General features: G+C 46.2%; 2 long non-coding RNA genes and 1 pseudogene across 2 annotated transcripts in view; 1 reads left to right on the top strand and 2 right to left on the bottom strand.

Moving 5' to 3' along the window:
* The window catches only part of LOC140704648 (uncharacterized), a 113541-nt gene that overhangs the window by 71161 nt on the left and 18684 nt on the right, over positions 1–23696 (bottom strand). The gene's annotated exons all lie outside the window — the stretch shown is intronic.
* LOC140704649 (uncharacterized) lies at positions 1039–3165 on the bottom strand. Its single transcript, XR_012083969.2, has 3 exons — positions 2799–3165; positions 2095–2236; positions 1039–1112 (listed from the first exon to the last, which is right to left on the bottom strand). It is a non-coding gene; the product is annotated as an uncharacterized LOC140704649 (long non-coding RNA).
* LOC144583047 (small ribosomal subunit protein eS4-like) lies at positions 19463–21455 on the top strand (annotated as a pseudogene).

Genomic DNA, 23696 nt, shown 5'->3' with positions numbered 1-23696 from the left:
CCTTTCTGGCCCAACCCACGCATGGTCCCTCCCACCCATCCCACTCTCGTCAGTCCCTCCTCGACGCATCTCATCTAATGCCCATGGCCTTTTCCTGACCACCTCAAGTGCGGTTCTGCCCCCTCCCCACCCCTCCCCTCCCATCATTCCCTCCACGACGCGAGCCCTGTCTATCCCCCCGTATTTTTCCGGCCACCATGAGCATGGTTCTCCCCCCCCCCATTCTGCAGTCATTCCCTCCATGACCCAAGCCCTGTCCATTTCCTCCCCCCGCCCCACAAGTTTGGTTCTCTCCCCCACCCCCCAAGGAAGTTCTGCCATTCAGTGCTTGCCGCACCGTCTGTCTTTCCCCTCTCAGGTCATTTCCTCCCCAACACACATCCCTTCCTGATGCCAGCTGTGTTCTATTGTTTTTCTTTTGCTATCAAGAGTGCCAACTCAAGTCTCTCATAAGGAGGCATTTTCCCCTCGTTTTGCCAATGGTCGTTGGCCACAGGTTGAAAGAAAAAAGAATGGCTGGACTATGTTTCAAGTTCAGGTTTGGCAAATATAGCACTTCCATATGGTCTAGTGTGGGAACGCTCCCCTCCAGGTCACTAGCTGATGTCTGTTCTTCAGTGCAGAGTACACTCTCCTGGCATAGTGAGAGCGACTCCTGACGGGGAGGGGTGACTCACCCATTCTGCCTATTTTCCCTTAGAGTTAGAGCGTAACTTCAAAGGATTTCTCCGGCCTATCCTGAGTGGCCATGAGGTAACTAGTGTCCCATCTGAATTCTGTCAACAATCTGTAAGCTTGTTAAGGTTCATAAAAGGAAGTTCTCAGGGCCTTGCCTAAGGAATTCCGCTGGCGGACATCTACATGTCCAATGACTTCTTGCTTCTCTCTAAGGTTAATTGCTTTCTCTTTGTTCTGTGATCACCTAAACCTTTAGCCTTTTCGTTTCGTGATCACTGCAGTCTAGGATGTCTCTCAGGCATGAGACGTTTCAGCAGATGCAGAAGCCACTTTGTTTTATATGCCGTCACTCCAGTTCTTTCAACCAAGAGTTCATGTGCTTGCATTTGATGGCTCACTGAGCTTTCTAATGCAAAGTGCACATCTCTGACGTTCTGCAGGGAGAAAAGAAGACAAAATTGCAATGGTCAGAACACTGATTTTTTTCCAGGAATAAGTACTTTTGCACTGAAATACTTCTGCTGCAAGTTCACAAAAGCATTAAAGGCAACACACCTGCATTGTTAAGAGTTTGCATTTGGCAACACAGCTCTAAGCAGAAAAACACACTGGAGGCACTAGAACCCTGACATTTTCATCCATGAAAAATCAGTCAAGATTATTAGAATGAGATATGTAGAATAGAAATTTAAAATCTGGCACAGAAGATCTTTCTTCTTTACATAAGGAAAAAGCTGTCAGATGAGAATAGTGTAAATGTGGGAAAATGCACCTTTATTTTGGCCATTTGACAATCCTGAATCAACTGTATGCTTTGATCTTAACTCCCGAAACTCTCTCATTCACTCTTTTTGACTGCTGCTTTTAATTTTTTTTTATTCTGAAGTAACCTAAGTGATGCCGTGTACGCTCTCCTAGTCTTTGATCCTTACATGGATGAACACGAGTTTTCACCTATTCATAACCATGTTCTCAACCACTGCGTTACAGTTCTCAACATCAGGTGGAGAACTTTCAAAAAGAATTTAGAATGTCATAACATTGTCCAATCCTACGTTTCTTTATCTCTGTAAAGGCGGCTCAGATGCATCCTGTCTCTGAACCAGAAAAGTCGCTTGCACTCTTAGAGAGGCATTTGGCAGGCACATCTGGTTTGCTATGAACGGAAAAGGCCTTGCGACACACGTCCCTTAATAGCTCCTGGACAGACTGTGAAGACAGTCCAATTCCAACCAGCTTTTAATGACGTACTGTGCAAGAACAGATTTACCTTTACCACTGTTTTAATGATCCTTTGCCCACTACGGATTTTGTTTTAATTTTTTTTAAAAATGCTGTACATCTGTTTATTTTACGTGCCTTAAATAAGTTTCTTTAAAATGAAAAAGAAAAGAAATACTTCCTTCTAAGGTTTACCTGACTTATTCAACAGTTTTCAGTCAAGAGTTTTCATTTCAACCAGACAATCATAGCATTTGGCATCCCGTTTCTGCCATGTTTCTTCCTTGCTACACATTATGCTCATTCAACCATCGGCGCACAGACGTACTTCAAAAGTCTGAAAACACAATGCACACCAAATAAACCAAAATGACAATGTAGCAGCTGTCAAGACATAACATGCAAAACAATAAGTACACTCTTAACATAACCTATATCTTCATTTATTGCTTCATATGGACAATATGAAATGGGGGGGAAATGTACCTCTTAACACCTTAAACTGAAAAGGAAAGCAGTCAAAAACTGGGCAATCTTTTCCTTATCATACCTTAGATGAAGGGGTTTGATCCCCTCCAGACACTTAAGATCAAAAAGCCCTGCAGAAATGATCAGTTTAGAAGAGACTCTACAAGGGTGACTCCCGCCCACAATGCACCCCCCAAGCAAGCTGGGACCTTTGAAGGGCAAAAGAGAGACAGACAGAAAGAGGTGGCAGGCAACAAGGCAGCCCCTGGGATGGCATTTTCTTCCACCCCCCTCCCCACTCCTGGTCTTTGCAAACTGCGGACTGCTCCGACGCTGGGGTAATGAAACAAGAACCTGCACTGACTGGGGCCAGGAGCCCAGCCCTCGGTCCAAAGGGTCACCACCCTCTCCCGCCAGACACAGTGACCTACCTGCCTTGCCTGGCCAGCTGCCGATGCCCCTTCCACCAGAGCACACCAGGCCGGAGGATGCCAGAGGGTTGCTCAGCAACGGGCTTGGGCCCTGCCTCAGGGCGGAGCAGCGCCGGCCTTCATGGGAATCCTCCAAGGGCGATTTGGGTGGTGAGAGAGCGGAGGACGAGGCTTTCCCTTCACTGGGCGGGGCTTGCAGGCCCTTCACAAAAGAGGCTGTGGGGCAGAGAAGGTCCCTGGCCTCCGCCTTGGGGGGACACATCCAGTTGCCATAGGCAGCAGCTCTGGTAAAGCGCCGTGTCCACGCCTCACTCTACCTTGGAGGAGGAAAGGCAGACAGAGAAAGAGAGACACCATCAAACTTGAGAACCAGGGAAGGCATGGCTAGAGAAAAAGAGAGAGAACTGCTCTGCTGCCACCTACAGCTCAGACTAAGCCTTGCATGCAGAGAGAGTCAAAGGCCCTTTTATTGCACCGGCTAGGAATGCCCCCAATGGATGGGAGGCAAAGGCAAGGACATCATAAGGGCCCACCTGAAACAAAGGAAGCTGAACAAGTCTTCTGCCTAATCAATACTCAAAGACCTAACAGCAAAGTCAACACTGTTCGAGGGAAATGCATTCCCCTGAATAACCAAGCAAAGCTAAACCAGTTGAAAGGAACTGCTGACCCAGCTTAATTGTTTTTTTTTCCACTTAGACTCTTCCAGGTTCACTATTAGTGAAGTGGGAATCCTCTTACAGAGAGGATGCACTGACCACTTTAATCATACTTTGAGCCAGGGTGATGCAAAAGCACATCCAGGCTCAAAAGCAACGTTAAGGACAAAAACTATTCTGAGATTTAGGCAGCTAAGAGCTGTTCCCACCAAAAACAATAACAGCTTTCTTACCTCTCGGCTCTCCCCACAGAGTAACATGGTTCCAGTGCTCAAGCAGAGTTCCTCATAACAGCAGGATGGATGACATCTTCCAGCCAAAATAAAGCTGCAGCCCAGAACTGCTGAGCTCAACCATTTCCTCTGGCTGGCCTTCTATCCCATCTCCCTCCATCAGAGCCTGCAGCCTTTCCAACCAATCAGCTGCAGTCCTTTCTGAAGCCAACTAATTGGTAACGCCTGGAAGAGTAGCTCCTGGAGGTCACCAGGTGTGCCTAATTAGCACACCAAGGGAAGCCAAAAATTTCCTCCCCAGTTTCAAGGCCTATAGAAAGCATTCTTCACAGCCAGGATGGGTCCTTCGTTGCCTGAGCCTTCTTTCTCTCTTCTCCACTCTTTTTTAGCTGTGAAGTGAATAAGACATCCAAAATATATAAACAGGTAGCTGAACATTTAGGTACACTTGAATTCATACAAAATGCATTTGTGACTGTGATTTTTGAGCTCAAAATAAACTGCTTTTTTGCTCTCAGGGACTCTCTGGTCTCTCCTCTGCTCTGTTTTCTGAAAGATGGTTAGAGTGGCAGCTTTCCTGGTGGCAGCTATCCTCTCCGGCCATTCCAGCAGACACCGTACCTGAGGACCTGTTTCTGTCTTCTGCAGCACGTAGGGGGTCGCATGCTCCACAAATCAGAAAAGGTGTCAAAGACCTTGCTAGTGTGTGCTGTGCTACATAACTTGCCCCCCTAGATCCCCCCCCAGATTTGAGGGCTTTTATAGCCATGACTTCCCATGTGTGTTTTGAATGTGACGGGGGAAACATCCCAGGGCCAGGATCCACAGGAGGTACAGTTGCGGGATGACGTGGCCCATGCCTACTTTGGGCCACGAGGCAAGCAAGCTGCTGCAGGATGTGATCCGTCTTGCCCTCTCCCCACTTTTTTGGAACTGCAGAGCTGTCTTTCACATTCCCAAGCATTTCTCAAGGATTCTCCTGCCGAAACCCACCCCCTTGTTCCTAGTGACCTCCCTACAAGCGATGACACCCTCTTTCCGTGGCAGGGCCTCGTCTTATTCCCTTTTCCCTCCCTTCTAACTCGACATCAGTGGCAACTATAGCAACCAGAGCTGGGCAGAGTTGTACTTTGGGCAACCATTCCTAGGCTGGGCATGTTAGGGATCACGGGGGCTCTCGTCCCTCTGACACAACTCTACACAGCTCAGGGTCTGACCTTTCACTGTCCATCTTCCTGTCTTCTTTTCTGGTTGGGTAATGTTTAGGGACTTCACTTGGGCTCTTTTCCCCATGATTGGGCAGCCGGGTTGGCTCCCACCCACTCCCTCTGCCACCTGGCTCATGATTGGGGGGCTGCGTGGATCCATCCGACCCTAGTCCTGCCCACCCTCAGCCTCCTGGTTAATTTCTGGGAGGGTAGTTTGGGTCCCTGAAGAGCAGCATTCTGCCCACCCTCATCCTCCTCGGTCATTATTGGACAGGCGGCACAGGCCTCACCCACTCTCCACCTTGTTCCTAGAGCTCATGATGGGTGGATGGGCCCTCTGCATTTGTTTTCACGCCCCACTCCATTTTAAAGGCAAGCCATGGGGTTTCTTCCACCGTTCCCCTGACATTATGATGGAAAATGGAGTTTATGTTCCTTCCTTTTTCCTGCCACATCCTCCCCTTGGAGAAAGGCCTTGAGCCTACTTGTGTAATCATGTAATTACAAGAATAAACAAATGACATGTTGTAGATGGCATTTTATTGAGCAGGTTCAAAGAAAGGGTGCTAGGAATATAGTGTGCCTGGGCACTGGCATTTTGCCTCGGAAGCACCCTTGTATCTTTGACAAAGAGAAGACAGACAGATAGACAGACAGACAGACAGCAGAGAGACATGTGCAGAGAGCCTTCGTGTAGCTGTGCTGCACCTGACCCATAGCTGTCTGGCCATACCATTGCCAGTGTCCAGGTGCAAGTCTCAGGCAGTGCTTACTGAAATGACTGTGGTCACACAGGGCAGAGTGGTTCGGGAGCTGCACCCGTAGCACAGCTACCTGTGTAAAAAATAGAGATGGGGGACAACAGTCAAAGCCCTAGCCTAGTATGGAAAGGAGAGGACAGCAGGCCATTGCTTCTTTTGAAGTCGTAGAGCACTGGAAATGGCGGTGCTGTTGGGAGGTAGCTAAAGAGGGCACCAAGGGGGTATGGACTGATCTGGCTCATGGGCTTTGGAGTCTCCCTGAAGTCTATTGTGCTCATGCAGAGTCTCAGCTTTATCACAACAACTTCACTTCAGCCCTAGAAGACACAGGCAGGAGAAGAATTCAAGTCTGATTTGTTGCTAGTGAAAAGTACTCTCATGAGAAAGGCACGACTGACATTTCATGGCTTCCCCCCCTTCACTTACCTGGGTTTTCTTTTCTAGAAGCTGGAAGCCCCAGGCTTCGGGGTGTTTGTGTCTTGCAGCTGCATTCCTGGATGGCTCTACCTGTTAGGATACGAGGCAGACAGATTAGTGGCCCTACCTGTTAGGACAGTGGTCCCCAACCTTGGGCCTCCAGATATTCTTGGACTACAACTTCCAGAAGCCTTCACCACCACCTCTGCTGGTCAGGATTTCTGGGGGTTGAAGTCTCTACCTGTTAGGATAGGAGGCAGGATGCGAGGCAGACAGATGTTAGAGAACTTACACACTTTGGAGTGGGTCTTTTGTGTGTTTTGTGTTGCAAAGTGCCATTTCCCATAGTGAGCTGCCACCACCACCACGACTCAAGTGTCTCCTCGTGAATCCAAAGTCAGTATGCTGCAAAGGCAGAGAGAAAGAGTCCCCTGGCCCGTATGTTGACATCTGAGTGAGGGGTATATATACCGGTGGTGGTGTGCTGTATCTTAATGTCAGCTGAGTGTGTCTCCCTGAGAGGTGGGAGGATTGGGGCCTTAATTATTTTGCGAGCTCCCATTGGGTTCCATGTGCTGGAAATTACTTTGGAGTATTTTTTTTCCTGGCCTGACTTGTGCCAGCATAAGGGTGAGGAGTTTGAGCTTGGTGTAACTCAGCTCCTCCCCTGCCCCTCCCTTTCTCCTCTACTTCCCCTCCCCCTTTTGGCCCTTCTCCCCACTGATCAGACGGGGGATCAGCCCACACAGAGGGTTAGGCCAGCCTCAGGGGGCTAGGCCAGCAGAAGGATAGTTGTGCCAGCAAAAGGGACATGAAGGCCAATGCAAACCTTCTACAGCAAGCCTATCTGGGATTTTGGATTCTGCTCTAAATTGGTGCATTAATCCTATTTTCATGTTGCAATTGTCTACTCAAAGATTTTGTCTGCCTTATACTGACTGGGAAAATAATCCACTGAAAATTAAGGCCAGATGTGACTAATGCTTCCGTAGCTTCCCATCAACCACTGGAACTCAATCTATCGTGGGACAAAAGGAGGAAGGATAGAGCCAGCCTCGTAGTTTATCCCTCACAGTGGCATTTCAGGGAAGGCTGGCGTCTTCAAGGTCAGTGGTGTGGCCAATCTGCTCTGGGTTTTAGTTTAGACATTGAAAGTCCTGTGTGAGATGCTCAGCTCCTTTTGACAAGAAGGTTCCCTACTTCGGATGGCTCACGTAAAGTTCAGAATAAAACCCAGAGCAGGTTCTCCAACATATTGACCTCTTGAAGCCATCAACCTCTACTACGCCATTCAGTTGAGGCAAGAGCCTAGATTCTTCTATGGGCCGAGTCTCTCTCTGCATATTCTCATCATCAAACAGCAGTGCCGTGTTGCTTGCTAGAATCTCGAAAGGAGTCCACTGGTTCTTTCCAGTCCTCTCTCGGCGTTCGGCCCCTCAGCCGTCTTTCCTGGCTATGGCGAGTGACTCGAGTAGATCTAGATGGGAGAAGGCTAGTTATCGAGGTCCTAAACCTTTTAGGGCTTCATATGTCATTCATTAACACTTTGAATCAATGAGGAAATGAATTAAATATATAGGATATATCATCATTTAAGAAATAATTAATCAATTAATTTGTGATTAATTATGTAGTTGCTGGCCTATCATTCAGCGGGCTCTCCCCAGGGCTCTAAAAACTACAAAGGAAGACAATACGCACAGTTCTTTGGATGAAAGGCCACCACTTGATTGTTTACAGCAGCATTCCCTGGCCAGCACTGGGGGGATTGGATCCGGTGCATCGAGACGCCCGGGGGCCACCTGGCACCCACCACTGTTCACTTCAGCAGCTGCTGAAGTTTCCACCAGAAATGGCCATCTTCTGGAAACCACACGGGTGTATGCCACTCTGTAATTCTCACAAACCTGGGGCAGATGTAGGGCTTGCGGGCCCCCAAGCTGGACCAGATCCTGCCCCTACCATAATTCTCCCCCCCACCCCTGGGTAAAGGGAGGTGTGTTAACTGTTCTGGGTGAGTAGACCCTATCTTCACCCATAAGCCATCCAGATCCGACCCCAATGTCCCAAACCTCCACAAGAGCTGAGCCCTATTCCGCTCCCGCCAGAGAACTGCAGCTGCAATCCATTTGCTATGGCTACGTTGATATCACCCAACCATATTTCCTGCCCCAAGTCTGATAAGTGGATCCCCGTCAGCCCGGTAGAGGTGTGACTCCTGAAAAGAAATGTCTGGGTGTTTAATCCAGTGACAAACCCAGCATGCCATTAGTCCAACAACATACCAATGCAACGTTTCGCGTTGCAATAGCCACTATCCTTGGATCTCATGCCCCTTGCCACTCCTTCGTGTCAAGGAGGTCTGACCACATGATATGGACAGTGGGGCAGCGATCATGAATAACTTCCAGATCCACTGTAATGAAAATATCAGGTCCATCCTCTTAGTTGCCAGCAAGTCTACCTCTCATCCTGTGGGTTTCAATGAGAGGGAAAGTCTCAGTGTCAATCATGGGGCTCTGGGGCCAGGATGAGTGCATGTGTGTAACCAAGAAGGCTTTGGATTTGGTGGATCGCGACAGCCTTCCTCTGACTTTGAATGCCCCTGCATTAATCCATACTCATGGATCTGAATTAGGGTAGCCGCCTCTTTCCTTCCTGGCAGGATCCTCAGTTTTAATAGTCACATGGCGAGCAGCAAGAACCTGGCTCTCTTTCCCCCTCGTGTTGAACCTGTCCGCTCCAGGCTCTTAGGAAACATGTTCCAATCCTGTTTGACTAGAACTTGCCCAAATCCACAGATTTGTACATAAACACATTGGAAACAGCATGAGATTGAATCACTTCAAACACAAGAGACGGAACAAGTGTCAGACTTGCCCATCGTTTGCATGACTGGAAAACCCCGGGTGCCAGAGCTATCCAGTGGCAGCCAGTCAAGAGAGAAATTCTGTAGGGAACTTTCCTCGTTACCCACAGGATCCCCTCAGAAGACCATAGGAGTACGTTCTATCTCCTCTCATTTTTACCACACGTTGTTGCTTTTAATACATGCCTGGCACAAGAGACAGGAAAAGTAGATTTTTGTGTTTCCATTCAAAGCACAAGCAATTCATTAATCTGCTTTTGATCGATAGTGCTTTTGGACAAGTGCTCATTATAGCTAGTTTACGGACTCAGGACATAGTGGCATAGCGGAGCCAGGGCTTAAAGGGTCAAAGCCCCAAGATTGTTTGACCAACACAGATGATGAAATGCAACACCTCTCCCTTTTCCCCGATTCCCTTTGAGCCCAGCTGCAACACTCAGAGGAGCAGAAAGAGAACTAGGGATATTTGTGTGTGTTTGTGTGTGTGTGTGTGTGTGTGTGTGTGTGTGTGTGTGTGTGTGTGTGTGTGTGTGTGTGTGTGTGTGTGTGTGTGTGTGTGTGTTTGTGTGTGTTTTGAAAGGTATCTCTGCTACATTGCACATTTGGTGTAGGGTAAACTGGACTGCAAAGGGTCTGATAAAGTCGAGGGGAGGAACGAAATGACATTTAACACACTCCTCCTTACCGAACTGCAAAGGACCCTTGGTCGATTCTTTCAGCCGAATGTGGTCACATAGCCGCTCTCCGCTTCCCAACCACGGACAAGGGCTGGAAACCAGCCTTCGTGCCGGAGTGACTTGCTGTTCCTTTTCGCTGCTCCTGCCGCTCTACTCTTCACCGCGAATCAGGGAGGCCCAGAGTCACTCACAGCTTCCTAGCCAAGGGTCCTCACCTGTCAGCTGTTCTTGGCCCTTCCTCGGCTGATTGCTGGGAGTTCAGCAAAAGGTGGAAGAAATCATCTGTGGATCTGTGGCAGTGGCAACACCATCCCTCGAGGCGCAGCACAGTCGCGGTGTGGTGGTGAGCTGGAGCATAGCATTTGCCTCACCTTGAAAGGTTGCTGATGAGCCTTCACTGGCCTTCAAGAACTGTCACACAACTACTTTTGAATCCCACTGAATTGTGCCAAACAGAAGACGTGCCCCAACAATATTTCAAAAAAGGTGCAGGGCAGCTCTTAAAAGGGAACAAACAAAGCCCTACCCCCTAACCCCATCAAATCCCCAGTCTGATACCTCTTTTTATGGTGAAAATCTATCCAAGAGCAAAAGACAGAGATGAACATACACTAAAATTGTTCTCACATACTTTCCAATTAATCCAACCAAACTCAAGTCATGACTGACTAAATGGCACCACCAAGATCAACAAAGATACCAGGATATAATTCCCTGTGTCTTACATTTTATGTCTGGACTTGAATGCAGCAGGATCCTTATGCACTAGCATTTATTTTAATAGAAATCTTGGCATTCAAAGGCTCTTCTTTTTCCCTTAGACACCCTGCCAGCAATTCCAGTAATGCCCACCAGAGGGCAGAACGTACACTGTCATGTAGTTTTGCAAACTGGGAGCTCGGCTCATTTGCTTTCTTTTTAAAAGATTTGGTGGAGGAATCCCTTTCTGAGTATGGAGCCCATGAGTGCCCCTTAGTAGCTTAGTATCCCATTGGCTTCTCTTCTGTTTGGCATTAAGAAAACTCAAATCCCAATTACTCAAAATATGCTGGGAAGAAATGTGAAATTACTATCTGTTGGGTCTTTAAGGAGCATGACTCACTCCTTTGTGTGCTTCTCTTTCAACAGACTAAAACATCGTCTGCAAAGGTACCTGCATTAGTTAATTGCAGCAGAAAGACTCAGGAGTCCTATGGTGCCTTCAAGGCTAAGGTTCGGATCCTGACCATCATCATTGTCTTAGAACTTCAGAGCAGGAAGGGACCCTGTGGATCATCCGGTCCAGCTCCTGTCAAGGTGGCACAGCGAGGAACTGAACTCCAAAACTCTGGCTTCACAGGCAGGGACCTCAACCACTGAGCTGTCCCAGCAGAGAGGATGCCTGTAGCACCAGTGGTTTGGGATTTTTTTAGCATTTGCACAAAGGGATCCCCTGGCATTTCCTTCTGCAAATGCAATTCCACTTCGTTCAAATGCTTCATCTCTCGCTGCACAACAGGGAGCTGAGACTGCAAGTTCAACAGGATTCATGCCTTATATTTGTCTGACACAACAGCTTTTCAATGATAGTACAGCCAGTGCTCAGGAAACTACCAGTCCTTGTTTATTCTGGTGCATCTTCCCAACAGATGACAGGAACCACAAAACATCCTTCCACGTTCCACAGGTGGCAAGAGGGACTTTCTTGCAGATCCTGAGCAGTAGCTGTGATTGTCTGCTGCATCGAAAGCAAAAGAAAGAATCTTGTGGCGTTGTAAAAGGCCAATAGTGCCCATTTGGCACAGGCTCCTGCGGACTGTGGCCCCATTCTTCAGATACATCTTCAGGGAACCATTTGCAACACGCACATCCTCATGCAAAGGTCACCTCCAACAGACCTTCATCTCCAGCACCACATAGTTACAAACTAGCTTCATTTTAATTCCTGGATGCTGGGTTGGTTCACTCTGTAATACCAGGTTATACTGTGCATCCAGGCAGACTGGATGGATGGGGGGGGGGGGACTCTATACATTCCAGTAGGACCGTCTCCCTTTCGAGTCCGGGTCTAGAGTGTTTGCACATGACTGTGGGGCACAGGGATAGATCTGGAATGCTGGTGTACCGTTCTCCCCGTGAGCCAGCAGTATCCCTGCCAGAGGTGGCCAAATTCATTTCGGTTGCAATGTTGACGTCACCCGGATTATTTATAGCTGGGGAATTTCAACATCCATGCTGAACCAGAACTATCTGGCCCGTTCCTGGAGTTCATAGATGCCATGACGGCCATGAACGTATCCCGACATGTCATCTGCCCTGCACATTCAGCTGGCCACCCCCTGGTGTTCTCGAAGGCAAAGGTGGAGATTGACCTGAGGGTAGGCACTGTGAACTCCCGCCCTCTCTCATGGAGAGATCACTTCCTACTCAGATTCAACCTGTCAATCGCAATCCCCCCTCCGGAGGGGGGAACAGACCTGTGAAAAATGGTCCGCCCTCGCAGGCTTCTTGACCGGGAACTGTTCCAAGAGGCTCTGGGGGGGGGGGGCTTCTGGCCAACCGGATAGACAACCCGGTCGAAGCCCAGGTCGATAGATGGTACCTGGAGATGACCCAGGTGCCTGACATGATCGCCCCCAAACGCCCTCTCCGCTCTAGAGCTCACACTGATCCTTGGTATAAAGAGGGGCTGTGAGCTATGAAGTTATCAAGGAGATGGGTAGAGAGAGAGCAGGTGGAGAAGAGATCACTGCACAAAATAGGATGGCAGTCAAAACGATGGCCAATAAATACGTTAATGTCCTCAAACAGGCAAGAAAGACTTTTAACATCCAGAGGAACGGGTGAGGCTGTGAACCAACAAGTGGAATTATTCTGGGTGGCCCATGACCTTACCAGTTCTGGCCATTCAGGGCCTCATTTGGAGTTCACCAGTGATCAGTGTGCAGCCTTTTTTAGAACAAGAATGGATGCCATTCGTGCTGACCTTGACTCTACCAGCAGTTTAGCTGATCCGGGGAGTGACCATTGCTGCTCCATCTCCCATTGCCCAGTTAGTTCAGTTTGACCCTGCAGTAAAGGAGGAAGCCTCCCTGGTGATGGCTAGCTGTAGACCCACCTCCTCCTCGCTGGATCCTTGCCCGGTGTGGCTGATCAGAGCCACGAAGGAGGCTATGACTGATTGGTCATGAACGTTATTAATTCATCACTGAGGGAGAGAATGCTTCCCTCTCGCTTAAAACAAACCATCATCCAACCCATCATCAGATGCCCCCAGTTAGCGTCGGGCAATCTTAACAATTTCCATCCGATACCATTCCTGGGCAAGGTGATAGAGAGGGTGGTGGCCAATCAGCTGCAGTCATACCTGGAGGAGCAGGACTGCCTTGACCCATTCCAGTCTGGATTCAGGCCACAATGGGCTACTGAGATGACATGGGTCACTCTGCAGGATGACCTTTTAAAGGAAGAGGCAAAGTGACGGGGCAGAGGCACCCTGTTGGTACTCCTAGATCTCTCAGTGGCTTTTGATACCATTAACCACAGTATCCTCCTGAACAGGTTCTCCAAGGTTGGGATTGGGGGCTTAGCCTTGAGCTGGCTCCAATCATTCCTCGAGGACCATGTCCAGAAAGTTCAGCTAGGGGAGGAGCTGTCGGTACTTTCGTCCCTTCAGTGTGGGGATCTTCAGGGATCGGCACTATCCCCAGTGCTGTTTAACATCTATGTTAAGCCATTGTGAGAGGTCATCAGGAGTTTTGGAGTAAGGCGTCACCAGTATGCTGATGGCACGCGACTCTATACCTCTGTTAACACCTCTGCAGTGGATGCTGCCTGGAAGCTGGAGCGTTGCCTGGTTGCAGTACTGGAATGGACCCAGGCTCAACCTGAACCCAGACAAAACAGAGTTTTTGTTCCTTGGGGAGACCTCTGATAGGTTGGGGGGTGGTCCTTAGTTCAGAGACCAAGTGCGTAAGTTGGGTGTTCTTCTGGACCTGTGTCTCTCTTGGGAGTCCCAGATTGCAGCCATGTCCAGATCAGCCTTCAACCAGCTTAGGCTAATCACCCAATGTTGCCCCTATCTAGACAAGGACTCCTTCAGGACTTTGGTGCATTCCCCAGTCAACTCCCACATCGACTGCTGCAATGCCCTTATGTGGGGCTTCCCTTGAACCTGATCTGGAGACTTCAGAAGGTCTAGAATGCGGCAGCCAGAATGATGGTTGGTGCAAGTAAATTTGACCACTCCAGGTCTAGCTCGCCTCCATTGGTTGCCCATCACGTTCTGGATTAGGTTGAAGGTTCTGACACTCACATACAAAGCCCTCCGGGGTTTGTGCCCATGTTACTTGTCAGAGTGTCTGTTATTTCCCCCATTGTCATCTACAGGGGGGTTCCATCCTTCCTTTGAGCCTCTGATCTCCCGAATGTAACTCATGAGCTGTTCTCCCAAGCTAGGAGTCCTCCTGAAGCTCTCCGTGTTCCTGATCTCTATGATTTGGGGCAGAAGCAGAAACTGTAAGGAGAGAAACATTCTTAAGGGCTGGTTGTCTGAGAGTCTCACTCCTGAAGCTTCTCTCCCCTCTCAAAGTCTGCAAACGATCTTGCTTTGTTTTGTGGTCAGTCTTCCAGACTTAAGCATGGGATTCCTTTCCAGCCTGTCATCTCAGCCAGGAAAGACTGCCTTGGCCACATCTCTCCCATCCTGATGTGCTTCCGGCTTTAACGACAGCTTGTCTATAAAAACCTATCCCTGGACTTGTTGTGAATGCTAGACAGGGGGAAGATAATGCCCTTTTAACTTCCTTAACTCCTATGGCTGACCGATGACTTAGGGAACCACTCTATCATTTTCTGGTGCTACTTCGGTTCCTGAATTTTCCCTTCCTTGTGGTTCTGAGATTTTGTTTTCTTATATTGAAGAGAGGTGCTGCTGTATGCAGGGAATTACTACTGGATGTTTGTTGCTTGTCTGGTCCCTCCTTCCGTTTGCCATTACTTAGCCAACAGAGCAGGGGTCCCCAACCCCCCCCGGTCCTTGGCCTCGTAACCGGGCTTTGGCCTTGGCAGGATCGGGCCGTGGAAACAGATCTCCTGCCCCCCCCCCGCATGCACACACACCCACTGCACAGATGGCCCGCCCACCCCCACAGGTGCCCCGTCTCCCCTAACAGTCCACGGTTTGGAAAAGTTTAGACATCACTGCAATAGAGGACATAGGTTGTCAGTTCATATACTGTAGAGAAATCTGAAATGTAGCTCAGTCATAACTGCCCCATCCAGCTGTTCAGAAAAGGGTTAAACTGAATGTCCGAGGAAGGTGAGACTTCTAGCCCTTGTTGGTCTCCTTGTATCTGGAGTCACCGTCTAAAGAGGAAAGCTTTGGTCAACATGGGTAAATTGTCTTCCATGGCATGAAGAGAGGCGACAGTGAGAACCTCTTCATATATTCAGATAAATCCTCCCCTTGAAAACAGTAAATACTGATATCTGATGGGTAAATGGTGCACATATATTTCTATGGCTGTTTACTAGCAGAGGTTTGTGATGTAAGTTTGGATTTCACTTAAACTGAAAAAAGTAAATAGGTGAGCTTTATTTAGAAATGTTTTTCTGTGTGTCTAAAATGCTTAGAGCAAAGTGTCTCTCTCTGTGTGTATAAACTTTACATGTTTTTACATTTTAAAACTTCAATACTATAAGAGATATATTTCTGTTTTCTGCTGTTTTATTGTGCCTTATTTTAAGGCTATAAGCCATTATATTTTTAGAATGAATTCAACACATTCTCATTGTTCTTTTTCACTTTCAAAACATTTTTTACTCTAAAAAAATTATGCTCCTGTATTTCAGGTGAAAGTGCATGCCTACAACTTAAGCTCTATTTTCATATAATACATTACGTCAGAGGTGACTCAGTGGCATGCAATAACAACACTGTTAGGAATATACTCTCTCTGTGTCTTTATATATACGTATTTGTGAACCGGTGCCCCAAAGCACTATCCTTCTGTTGCTTGGCTGTATCCTGTAACTACACTCATTCTTCTGAAAAGTAACTTTTTAACTTCTGCTGGAGTACTCTAATTGGCAGCGAACTGCACAAGCCAGAATAACCAACAAACCCGTGCCATTACTAAATGGAAGCATCTTTTTTATCAATAGCTTTTTTGCACTCACTGTTCAGATTGCAGAAACCTCTTTGGAGCAGCTGTCAGGTTGCCCTGTTTTGTGTATATATTTAACTTAAGTTGATTCTAGCCTATGGTAGTCAGTCAAAACTACTGCAATGACTGTAAAATATTGGTTTAGATAAACAGGCTGCTCCATTCGTGGGTAGTCTGCCTAAATATTTTGGTTTTTATACTCACATAACCACAGACTCCCTGCCCTTCCACGTGCTCAGAAAGAGCAAGCACAACCCTGATGATGGGAGGAGTAAGGGAGAAAGGCCAAGTTTCAGAAAAAAGCAGCTTGCCAGCACCATGGCTTGCCCAGTGGGGGGTGGGGTGGCACTGGAGCAGTTGAAAAAGAAGTCAACATTCCACCCCATTCTGGCTGCATAGTTAGGGTCTCAGAATTAGGGAATAATTTGTCATGGAACTGTTGCGGAGGAGAAGGAAGATTTTATTTTCTACAAAATCCTATTATTATTATTATTATTATTATTATTATTATTATTATTATTATTATTATTATTATTATTATTATTATTATTATTATTATTATTATTATTATTATTATTATCATCATCATCATCATCATCATCATCATCATCATCATCATCATCATCATCATCATCATCATCGTTATTATTGTTGTTGTTATTAGTACTATTAGTATTGTTGTTGTTGTTGTTGTTGTTGTCTCTGCTAGACTATCACAGGAACGCTGAATCACTTAAATTAAACTTTAAAAATTACTTTAAATTTCTGTGAAATGATGATCAAAACTATGGCCATGGGCAGTTTCTTGATTGGCTTTATGCACAGAGCAAAAAAATTATAAATTTTAAAATGTAATCTAAGTGATACAGTGCATCAGTGATGATCTATCAGAGGATGATGATGTTGATAAAAATAATAATTTGCCAATATCTTGAAGCAGCTTATTTTAAAAGCCGTTTGACAATATTGGACTTTGACACTGACTATGGAGGCTGCAAGGCTAAATTTCAGTGCATTCCCAGCAATTACACACACGGGGAACAGACTAAACTAGAGTTGCACAAACCTGCACCTAAAATGAAGAAGCCCCTGGCAAGGATATAAAACTGTGCACGTTGGGGGGGGTTGTAGAGGCAAATTGGTTCACTCTAGCAGTTACATTATGTGGTACATTATCGCGTGGATTCAAACTGCTGGTCTTTTGCCCTTGCAGTCCAGAGGCTTCTGTGCTTTAACCCACAGTGCCACCACATTAAATGTAATTAATTAAAGGCACTAAGAAGCAAAGCTGGCTTTCTGAGCTCCAGTCAAGACCTCTAACCACCACTACAGTGCTAGCAGAGCAGTAGATTTAATCTGTTTTAGAGACATACTTTGATATATAAAAGATGATAGGATTCCTGGTTCTAATTCACTGTTGTCACACTGTTTTCCAACCAACTTCCTACCACCGCCCACGTTTTTTCCCCCTAAGGCTATTCATGCTTTCTAGAGAAGCATCTAGAGGCACAAAGGGTTGCAAAGTCAAGAAGCGGGTCGGGAAATCTTCCAGAATTCCCCTCTTTCCTCCCCCTCCCATCGGCCCCGGCCCACACCTTATTTATGGTATTCAGGGGTCTCTCAAGGCAATATCTGGAATGCATTGATTTCTGGCCTACAATTTCAATTTCCAATCAAGGAAGAAAGAGAGTGAGGACACACAAGACTGGGCTTCACCCACCTTCTGTAAAGACTCCAAGCAACCCCAACTTCTTCCCTTTCCACTGCCAAGGCAGGGATGTTCAAGCTCACACAAGACATGATTTACACAGATAAATTAAATGGGCTAAACGTGTTTGCCTACTTTACTTGCCCTGTACAGGTATCCGACACCCACTCTCCAAAGAGTTGTTTGCGAAGGAAGGAAGAAACACACTTCTCCTGAGTGCAAATGGCTGGCTGAAGTTGTGCCAAGAAGAACCATATGATATGACAACCCATAATCCCATCTTAATTATTCATTTGTATTTACTGGAAAGAAATGATATGCATGTACACATTCCTTTGTTATGACTTCAGATGACAATTATAAGAATATTTCTAGCAAATTAGCCCTAAAGCTGATTAGCACTAGCTTAATTGGTATAAAAAGATAGGGATTTTTTTGGTCCTCCAGGTATTATGCAATGCAGTTCCCAGTAGTTCTTACAGCATGTCTAATGATAAATGATAATGGACATTTGTAATGCAAAGTATCTGGAGGGCTAAAGGGTCCCCATCCCTGGTCTCTCATATTTGATGCAAGGTTGGTTATACCAACAACATTCCAGATATGCCACAGCCATGACCAGCAAATTGCAAGGAAACCGTCTGTGACAAATGAGGTGATACCAGATATTGTGAGCTTGTAAATCCTCATGCTTTCTCCCTTTTGTTGTCCTTGACTAATCTGGAGAGTCTTTGGGTTATAATGATACGGAACAACCAAGCTTCATTTCTCCATCCACAGATCCAAACCTGCTTGCTTGTAAGGTGGGAGAGGACAACAGAAGTTTTGACCGATAAGCTAAAGAATGTGCAAGACATAGCAGACGGAAAATCAAAACAGGACTGTCTGCGCTGCTGATCCTGTCCTCCCTCTGTTGCCACTTTTGCCAGTAATTCTGCTTGGTTGTGTCACATCAGCACAATAGGAATAATTGGTTGGTAGGTTGGTTTGGGCCATAACAAAACCAGACAAGAGAAACACAACCCAAATATTAAGGCAAAAATAATAAGGCACGGGAGGGCAGCAGGAAATGGAGCTACGTGGAAAGCATCACAATAAGCTCACAATATACAAGTCAAAAGATTTTTGCTGTTGCTGCACTGGGAATAATGTACCTGTAAATGCAGAGCAGGGAATCTGCAGATATGCAAAGGATATAACTTCTGAAAGTGAATTGCTATATGTTAAGAAATTTCCATGGTCTGATACTGCGTTACACAAACTGGCATGCAACCGATACATCCACAGAGATTTCTTAACTTACAACCATTCAATTCCAAAGGCTACATCTTTTGTTTAACGACGCAACAGGATTTCCATCATAGAATAAATAAGCAAGGAAAAGAAACAAGCATCCTGGTTTTCAGGAGAGTCATACTTCTCACAAGGACTGAAAAAAAATCCAGTTCTGTCTTTTCTGTTTTACAGCACATTTTTATTTATATCATAATTCATAATCATTATACAGGTTAAAAGAGACAATGTTTTAGACCTAATTGATAAACGGAAGATCAATAAGTTACTGGGCCCAGATGGCAGCCACCCAAGGGTTACTAAGGAACTGAGAAATCAAGTTCCTGATCTCTCAACTAAAATATACACCTTGTCCCTTAAAACAGTCACAGTGCCAGATGTCACACCAATCTTTAAACAGGGAAGGAGGGGGGACCCGGGAAACTACAGGCCGGTTAGCCTAACGTCTGTTCCAGGGAAGACGGTGGAAAGCCTCATCCAAGATAAAATCTTAAAACACATAGAAGAACAAGCCTTGCTGAGGGAAAACCAGCATGGCTTCTCTAAGGGTAAGTTTTGCCTCACAAACCTTTTAGAATTCTTTGAAAAGGTCAGGCTTGTGGATGTGGGTGAACCATTGGATATTATCTATCTGGGTGGCTTTAAGAGGAGATTGGATAGATTCCTGGAGTCCATTACAGGCTACAAGCCACGATGGCGATGTATAATCTCTGGGCTTAAAAGGAAGGTACTTCTAAAAGCCAGATGCAGGGGAGGGGTATCGGGAGACAGGTATCCAGTTGTGTTGTGTGCTCCCAGAGGTATCTGGTGGGGCCACTGTGAGATACAGGAAGCTGGACTAGATGGGCCCTTGGCCTGATCCAGCAGGGCTCTTCTTATGTTCTTATAAACTGCTGAAAAACGCAGAAGCAGACACACTTGTATTTCTCTCAGAATGGACAATATTATTTAAAGCAAATTTGCCTTGTACCGTATGCTTTCTGGGAATGCTCCTGTTTTGTAAGCATAACTAAATTGTTTATTTAATTCAAGTCTGAAGCATGATACCAGTTCAAGAGTCTAAATTTAGCCTCCAGTTAATGCAGTACAGAAAAGTAAATCAAGTAAAATTAAGTAAAATAAACAAGCCCTGGCGCTCATTATGTACAATAATAATCATTGCCTGCCACCAATTTAATTCCAACTTTTAGCAACTCTAGCCAAGGTTTTGTAGGTATACTCTTGAAGTGGTCTACGTTTTCTTCTTCTGATGGTACCCTGAGACACTGGAGAACTGAACTCAGAACCTCTGACATTTCAGCCAAATATTTAACTCACTGAGCCATCTATCCTCTCCAAGTAATGTTCACCTGGAAACATGCAGTGTATTCTGGTGGTTTGTTACAACTTTCTGCTGCAGAAGCTGGGAGAGTAGAAAGACTTGCACCCTAATGCACTGAGCCTCATGACACCGTGGTTAAACTGCCGTACTGCAGCTAAAACGGTGCTCACGACCCAGGGTTGAATCCCATGTAGCCGGCTCAAGGTTGACTCAACCTTTTATCCTTCCAAGGTCGGCAAAATGAGTACCCAGCTGAGGGGGGGGGGCAATGTGTAGCCTGCATAATTGTAAAGTGTCCACAGAGTTCTTGAAGCACTACGGGGCGGTCTATAAGCAGCACGCTTTGCTGTTTGCTAATGCAAAATTACATCCAAGTGAGAACTACTATCCACCCTGGAGTGGAAATGGTGGCCCTTTCTTGGCAGAGCACAGCCATGGCACCCTAGCCATAACACAGGTTCCCACAAAGTGAGGGAGTGCCTTCTGTTCACCATTTTGCTCAGGAACAGGCTCAGATATACCCTGACAAAGTCAATAAGAGCATCACACAGTGGTTTATTGAGAATCATGGCTAAGTCCACCTGGACATCACCTACTCTGCTGGCTTTATAAATGTAATCAGCATCAAGAAAACCAGCGATCACCTGCACCTTCTGTATGACACCAAAGGATGCTTGGCTGTTCACCGAATCATACCAAAAAAGGCAAAGTGCAAGATCTTCACGGGCACCAAGAGGGTCCCACACTTTCTTACTAACAATGGTGAGACCGTTTGCTATCTTGATGGTGTCATTAAGGTGAGGAACACTATTCAGATTAGCCCAGAGACAGGCAAGATTGCAGACCTTTGACACAGGCAACTTGTGCGTGGCAACTTGGGTCATACTGATGTGACCATCAACTGCATCCGTGCTGCTTCCATATTGATGCCAATGGTAGCAGCTTTGCCAGTAGGCTGTCCAACATCTTTGTTATTGGCGAGAGTGAGATGCCTTGAATCTCCCTTCCCCATGGAAAGGGAATCCATGTTCCCACTGCAGGAGAGAGAGAGAGAGAGAGAGAGAGAGAGAGAGAGAGAGAGAAAGAGAGAGAGAGAGAGAGAGAGAAGAGGCTGGCCGCCTAATGGAACAGGGATGGAGTCCTCTAAGAATGCTTGTGCATTTGGTCAGAACCCTGTTTGTCTTCAGATAAGGAAAAGTTGAGATTCCCAGTGGGGTTTAGCTGAACGAGTGATTGTTTAGCACTCTGGAGACCTGAGTTTCAATCCCTGCACAGCCATGGAAATTCACTGGGTGTGTATGTGTAACTAGTAAAACCAGTCCTGAAATATCTCACTTAGTTTGAAAGCCTTTTAGGGTTGCTTTAACTCAGTTCTGACTTAATGGCTCATAACACACAAAGACCCACTAAATGCAGTAAGACTTACTTCAGAGTAAAAATGGATCCAAGTGTGTTATAGCCGTGTGAGCTGGCAATGACAAGTTTCAAATCTCATTTCTTCAAATAAATTGAGAAAATTACTATTCTCTTAGCATCATCCTTGCATACGTACCTCCGGTATAAGGACAGAAATACTGACTTATTTTAGGCAGTTGTCCTAAGAACTTTGGCTGCTAACTATATTCTTTCTCTCTTCCATGGCGCATTGTCCTGTCCATGCATAATAGCTAATGCCTACATTTCTTTCCTTGGAACCAATTTGCTTAGGGTGGCATTCATCCCTTGTAAAACACCAGTGGATTGATCTCCTTTCTTACCCAAAGAGTGTGGGAATACTTAGCTTATCCAACTGTTAGGCTGCTGGTGCCAGGAGAAGTTTGACACTTTAAAAGGAAAAAAAATCATGGAGAAGCATTTCTACACAGGCACAGTTCAACATACACATAAGAAGTAAAGAAAGAAAGAAAGAAGTAAAGAAAGAGGTAAAGAAGTAAAGAAAAAGAAGTAAAGAAAGAAGTAAAGAAAGAAAGAAAGAAGTAAAGAAAGAAAGAAAGAAGTAAAGAAAGAAAGAAAGAAGAAAGAAAGAAAGAAAGAAAGAAGTAAAAAAAGAAAAAGAAAGAAAGAAAGAAAGAAAGAATCACATTCCACACAAGATATAGGCATGTGAAGAGGAAATTTCACCAGGGGCCTGTAGTTGTGGGATGGAGGGGAGGGAACCTTGTCCAGAGGCCCAACTCCAGCTACTGAAATTTCCCTCTGGACTTTCCTCCTAGAGAATAGGCTGACTGAACATTGAGCTTGCTCGGCTGTGCTTACTTTCCTATGTGCATACTTATTTCCTGGTGGAAGAGATATAGATCTTGTTTTATAGATAGGTATGGAGCCCCCACCTACTTTCCATTTTACTTGGCTGGCTATCTTCACAGTGAGACTCGGGCAATCCCAACTCTCGGTGGCTGAACAGCTCAGTGAGTTTTATTGCCTGGATTCAGTTGCAGGCTGTTGGCCCTTCGCTGTTCAGCCACAGCTGTCCAGACACTATTTGGAAGGACCAAGATCCTAGTTGTTCAGAATAGATCCAATGCTGGTGCCAGTCACCTTTTCCCAGCAATTTAACATAGAGGTTGAACAGGAAGGGAGATGAAATGAAGTCTGGCAACGAGGCAGCTTTCCTGATCACCCTGGAGGGCAGTTTAGAGCGAGGGGTTGAGCCAGCTGTGTGGCCTTTTCCCCCATCGAATGTCATAGGCAGCTCAAGAGAATATTCTCAGGTCTGTCACAAAACTAGGTCACTTTCCAGATCATCCTCTTATTTTAGTGAGATTACAAAAACCTCAGCACATAACAGTTTAGCCACGCACATAAGATGCTGAAGTATATATTTCTAAGAGTTAATTCAGCCCATACATGAATTGGTCAGGGAACTCACATTGCCTGCTCCCATATAGTTGCACATATTACCCCTCCCTCCTCTCCTGCGCAGCCAAAAGGGCAGCATGCCATCTTGTCTATTCTCTACAGTGTCCGGAGGACTGTTCCTGATTCCACTGAGCCACTGCCAGACCATCCACTGGGCAAGGAGAACAACGGTATATCATTGATTATTGGCTTAATATTTCAGTGGTAACAGCACCCTGATCAGGCCTCAAAGGAACCTGCTTTCAATTTGCACACTCAACCAGGATAACTGAATTTCTCTTCTAAATCATCATCTTAGAACTGCACAGCTGGAAGGGACCCTATGGATCTTCAAGTCCAGCCCCTGTCAAGGAGGCACAGGTGGGGAATTGAACTCTCAACCTCCAGCTCTGCAGCCAAATACCTAAACCACTGAGCTATCCAGCACTACAAGAAAGACATGCTAAATAGGGCAGGAGCTGGCTGGATAGCTCATGAGTGAGGTACTCGGCTACCGATCCTGCTGAGGTTGGGAAGCTGAGTTCCCTGTGGAGCATCCCAGAAGAACCAGCCTATATAGCCTTGGGCAAGCTGCACAGCCCCAGGGTGCCCCAGAAGGAGGGAGTGGTAAACTCTTTGGTAAATACTTCCTACCTAGAAAATCCTGGAAAGCATCACCAGAAGTCAGAACTGACTTGATGGCACACAGTTACAGTATTGTTAAAAATGGCAATAGACAGCCAACGCTGGCACTGTTTCTTGCAGAAA

This window comes from Pogona vitticeps, chromosome 2 (assembly GCF_051106095.1).
Source record: "Pogona vitticeps strain Pit_001003342236 chromosome 2, PviZW2.1, whole genome shotgun sequence".
NCBI classification, from domain to species: domain Eukaryota; kingdom Metazoa; phylum Chordata; class Lepidosauria; order Squamata; family Agamidae; genus Pogona; species Pogona vitticeps.
The sequence above is the reverse complement of the archived record's forward strand: the minus strand, read 5'-3'. Positions and strand labels throughout refer to the sequence as shown.